Genomic DNA, 5,605 nt, shown 5'->3' on the forward strand with positions numbered 1-5,605 from the left:
ATTTGTTTACCAAACAACTTGAAATAGATTTGACTATTTGAATAATTATCTGTTTAAAGTTGTTATAACCTTTTGTTTTGTCGTAAATCAATTATTTCAATTCATAAAAACTTATCTAAAATAAAATAATACTATTTTATTAATATTTCAAAAATTAATAAGCAAGAGATTTAAAAACTAAAGCTATTTTTCTAAACTATTTCAAATGGTTAAGACTATTTAAATAAATATCAATCTCAAATCGTTATGATCTTTGTTTTCTCATAAAACAATTATTTTTTATCATACAAGCTTATTCGAATAAAAATAATACTAATTTAATAATATTCTAAAAATTAATAAGAGATTTAAAAAATAAATGTGTTTGCCAGACCAGTTTAAATAGTTAAGACTATTAGAATAATTATCTTTTTCAAATCGGTTTTTCCTTTTGTTAAGTCATATAATAATTATTTCAATTCATACAAGCTTATTTGAAATAAAATAATACTAATTTATTGACATTCAAAAAATTAATAAGTATAAGATTCGATAAAATAAATTTGTTTATCGAACAAGTTCAAATAGTTATGGCTATTTCAACAATTATCTATTTAAAATCATTATAACCATTTATTTTGTCATACAACAATTGTTTTAGTCTACAAAAGCTTATCCAAAATAAAATAATAGTATTTTATTAATATTTCAAAAATTAATAAGCAAGAGATATAAAAATAAATTAGTTTATCAAATCAGTTCAAATAATCTTGGCTATTTAAATTACTATCTATTTTAAATAGTTATTAGCTTTTATTTTGTCATAAAACAATTGTTTTCCAACATACAAGCTTTTTTGAAATAAAATAATACTAATTTAATAAATATTTGAAAAATTAATAAGAGATTTAAAAAAGAAATCTATTTACTGAACCAATTCAAATAGTTATGACTATTTGAACAATTATCTATTTCAAATTGTTATAATCTTTGTCCTATCATAAAACAATTGTTTTTATTCATATAGTAATATTTTGAAAATTAATAACTATGATTTAAAAAAATAAATTCATTTGCCGAATTAGTTTAAATAGTTAAGACTATATAAATAATTATTTATTTCAAATTGTTATAACCTTTTGTTTTGTCATAAAATAATTATTTCAGCTCATATAAGCCTAATCAAAATAGAATAAAATTACTGTATTAATATTTCAAATTTATAAGTAAGAGATTTAGAAAATAATTCTATTTATAAAATCAGTTCAAATAATTATAACTATTTACACAATTATCTATTTTAAATCATTATTACTTTTTGTTTTGTCATAAAACAAATTTTTTTGTTAATATAAGTTTGTTCAAAATAAAATAATACTAATTTATTAATATTTAAAAAATTAATCAGTAAAATATTTAAAAAGTAAATTTACTTGCCAAACCATTTCAAATAGTTTTGACTAGTTGAATAATTATCTATTTCAAATCATTATAACCTTTTATTTTATCATCAAACAATTTGTTCTATTTATACTACTTTATTCAAAAAATAATAATGCAAGTTTAATAATATTTCAAAACTTAATAACTAGGAAAATTAAAAAAAATCTAATTGTCAAACCAATTCAAATATTTAAGACTATATGAATGGTTATTTATTTTAAATCGTTATGACCTTTTATTTTATCACAAAATAATTATTTTATTTGTACAAGCTTATTCAGATTAAAATAATACTAATTTCATAATATTTCAGAAACTAATAAGCAAAAGATTTAAAAAGATAAATTTGTTTATCGAATCATTTCAAATAGTTAAGACTATTAGAATAATTATATGCTTCAAATCGTTTTGACTTTTTGTTTAGTCATAAAACAATTTTTTCAATTCATACAAGTTTATTTAGAATAAATTAATACTAATTTATTAACATTCTAAAAATTAATAAGAAAGAGATTTAAAAAATAAATTTGTTTACCGAATAAGTTCATATAGTTATTATTATTTGAACAATTGTCTATTTCAAATCGTTATAACATTTTGATTTGTCATAAAATAGTTGTTTTAGTTAATACAAACTTATTTGGAATAAACTAATACTAATTTATTAATATTCCAAAATTAATAAGTAAAAGATTTAAAAAATAAATTTGTTTACCAAGCGAGTGTAGACACCCTATTTTATCCGGGGTTTTTTATCAATTGATACTAATCTAAGTTCGATTGTAGGGATTTTTATTCATTTTTATTTTAGATTTTTTTATTTTTGTATTTATCATTTTTATGGTCTATTTATTGCTTAATTTCTTTTTCTTTCTCCATTATCTGATTTATTTTTTTTAAAAAAAAGAAAAGCTGAAAAAATGAGATTAGGATTGGTGCTAATTTTTAGCTTTGGGTGATAATCAGAATTGCACTAAAACTCAATCACATAGTATTATAAATGATTGCAATTTATAGCAAGAAGGACAGCAACAAGAAAAAGAGAAACACAGAAAGGGGGGAAGATTGAAAAAAAAAAGATAAAGATAGTGAGCGAAATAGTTTTCAGCCATATCCAGTAGCAGTTTTCCCACATGGCCGAGAACACATCCTCACCGCCATTAATACCCACTGTTACCTTCCATTCCTCTACGAACCATCACCAAAATCCAACACTGCCATTCAACGTAGTATAGCAACCAGCATTGCAATTAAGCGACAGCTAGCTTGAAACTATATCCCGGCCTCAATTGAACCTTTGCCAAAACACCACTATATCACTAACTGGTCATCAAACCACCCAATCATAGAAACCCACATTCACCCAGCTTTCGCGCCCTGTTAAATACCCAAAAACTCAGCCTCAATATACAAACCCAGAAAAAATCGCAACCAATTCCACATTCAACCCAACCGATTCTGTATTAAATACAATCAATTGCACAATCAATCTAAGATTTGTCCACAAGTGACGAAAGTACAATTCAGCTTTCGAATTCAACTTTTCAGATAACAACAATACATAATAAAAAACAAACCAATGCAGATTCAAAAATATTCAGAAGGTTCGACTGGATTTGCAGATTTTAAAAGGTTCTAGATTTGAAGGTTTTCAAGTTTAGCTTGGGAATTTTGTACGAGGAAAAAAGAAAAGCAAAGTTGGCAATTGGTGACACCAGAGGTGACTTACAGCAGCGGCAACCCACATTGGCTGGAGAACTTTCAGGGCTTGGCGTGGCATGTGTCGGTAGAGGCAACATCGGTTGGCTTGAGTTCTGCTAGTTGTTTTTTTTTTCCTTGAGTTATGCACGAAGGGGGTATCATTCAAAACAAAGGGAGTGAAGGAGATCTGAAAGAAGTCTCTAGTGGTGAAGATTGGTAGTGATCCACAATGGCAAGAACAACTCAGACCGATGAAGAATAGAGGCGATGGTGTAGAAAAGCCATTGGATTTTGGAAGGAGGAACAACTACCATGAGTGGAAGTTTAAGGGAAGTTTCGAAGAGCAACAGTGAGACAAAGAGAAAAATAAAAGAGCTTGAAGTAGAGTTCAGAACGGGCCTGTTTCAAAGGAAAAGAAGATAGGCTAACCCAAGCCTTAAACCTCAACCATTCATTAACCCAAATCAAAGCCTTGAGGCCGAACTCATTCAAGAAATAATCTAGGCCTGATTCAAAAAGTTGACCTAAATTGATTTTGATTCGGGTTTAAGGTAAGATATTTTCTTTCCCGTTTTGACTTTTTGGTTGTAGCATGTCATTTATTCATTCATTTTTTATTTATTTTGTGTTTTCATGATTTGAAAACATTAGTTAATAATAAAAAAATAATAATTTCAAAAAAAAATATTTTCAAGGAAAAATTGAAAGTATCAATTTTCTTTGAAAATAAGTTTTCTAAAAAATATTTTTGATGAGAAGTTGAAAGTATCAATTTTCCTGGAAAATAAGTTTTCTAAAAAATATTTTTGAGGAAAAGTTGAAAGTATCAATTTTCCTTGAAAATAAGTTATCTAAAAAATATTTTCGAAGAAAAATTGAAAGTATCAATTTTCTTTGAAAATAATTTTCAAAAAAAAAGGTTTTTTTTTTTAGGGAAAGTTGAAAGTATCAATTTTCCTTTTACAAAAGCAATGAGTTTTTGAAGAGAAAAGGATTTAGATATAAAGCTGAATCATTTTTTTTATTTCTTTTCCTTTTTGTTTCTTGAATTTTTTTTAATGTTAAATAATCCAACGATAGAGCCTCTACAAGTGAAACAGTAGTCTCCTTGCATACTTTTGAGGTGAGAAAAATTTCTCAATTTTTTACTAAAAGTATTAGAGTCAATTGAGAATAATTTTTAATAATTAATTACTTGATAAATTTTTAAGACTTATTGGATAACACAAAATTAAGCTGGTACCATCTTTCAATGGGCGTTGTGAGGGTGCTACAACCTTTCTCACACGTAACCGTACTCTTAAACCCTATTCTGTTTAGTAGACCTGAACCTATTCTTTTAGGGACCCTTAGGCTTAAGTGTTTCTTAAAAGGATAGATTCCTTAGGTGGCCAATCGCACCTAGATAAAAAGATTGGTGGCGACTCTTTCAAGTAATGTCTAGCGATAGATCCCCGGATCTACATGTTATGACAGTTTGACGACTCCACTGAAGAAGTCTGAGAGTCAGGCCAGCAAATAAATTTGTGTTATACAAAAGCCTAATAAAATTGAACCTTTTGTATAGATTTTTTTTTATTCATTCATCTTTATTTACTTTATTAATTATGTCATTCATATATATATGCATAACATAAGCTCTATACCCGAGCTCCGTCCCTCTAGGAGGGAGTAAAGTACCTATTGCTTTCGTGAGGTTTAATGCCTCCACAGTAGCTAGCGAAATACTCCCACTCAAAATGAACCTTTTTTGCTTATAGCTTGTAATGGGTGAAGATTGGAGTGTCTTACTAGTTTGTGATGGACAATGATGTAAGGAGTAATTTGAGAACCTTTAGACTTTAGCCTTGAACCACATACAGTGTACACTTAAAAGGCCAACCTAACATAGAGCCCTTCCTATCCAATGATAGGTATACCCTAAAACTAGGACACAAGAACGATGTTTATCTCATCATTTTAATTGTCTGACTTTGTGCATCATTTTCATTATCATATGTAACATTATGCATCGACATCACTTTTAGTTCATCTATGAAACTAACCATGTTGTTTACCTGATTTTGTGCATTTGTATTATTTTCATGATCATGTTTTAACATTATCATTTGCATCCATTTCATATTAGATTTCATCCATGAAAATGTACATTTCATTCCTGCATCAACATATCATACATAAAGCATAACATAACATTTCTAATCATAATTGTGGTGCTAAAAGTTCAAGGATAGCTCCACCAAGTAACCTCACCCATCGATATAACACAAGAGTCAAAGCTAGACAAATGGAGCAAGAAAACTCTCATCGATTTGAAAAACTGGAAAAAGCACAGGAAAAGATTGAGAATGAGTTAAGTAGGATTCTAAAAGCTCTTGACAAGTTGAACAAAAGAAAAAAGAAAAAAGAAAATACAAGCCAACAGGGCCTTTCATCATAAGAAATGGTCGACCCTCTATATCCTCAAGGCTTTGGTCCACAA

At 27.6% G+C, this 5,605-nt stretch overlaps 1 long non-coding RNA gene across 1 annotated transcript; it reads right to left on the bottom strand.

Moving 5' to 3' along the window:
- Nucleotides 1-2,391: 2,391 nt before the first annotated feature.
- LOC149515200 (uncharacterized) lies at nt 2,392-3,540 on the bottom strand. The gene is made up of 2 exons (XR_016326844.1): nt 3,152-3,540; nt 2,392-2,799 (listed from the first exon to the last, which is right to left on the bottom strand). It is a non-coding gene; the product is annotated as an uncharacterized LOC149515200 (long non-coding RNA).
- Nucleotides 3,541-5,605: the final 2,065 nt, after the last annotated feature.

This window comes from Durio zibethinus, chromosome 13, assembly GCF_047325235.1.
Source record: "Durio zibethinus cultivar Kanyao isolate XHJ-2024 chromosome 13, ASM4732523v1, whole genome shotgun sequence".
In the NCBI taxonomy this organism is placed as follows: domain Eukaryota; kingdom Viridiplantae; phylum Streptophyta; class Magnoliopsida; order Malvales; family Malvaceae; genus Durio; species Durio zibethinus.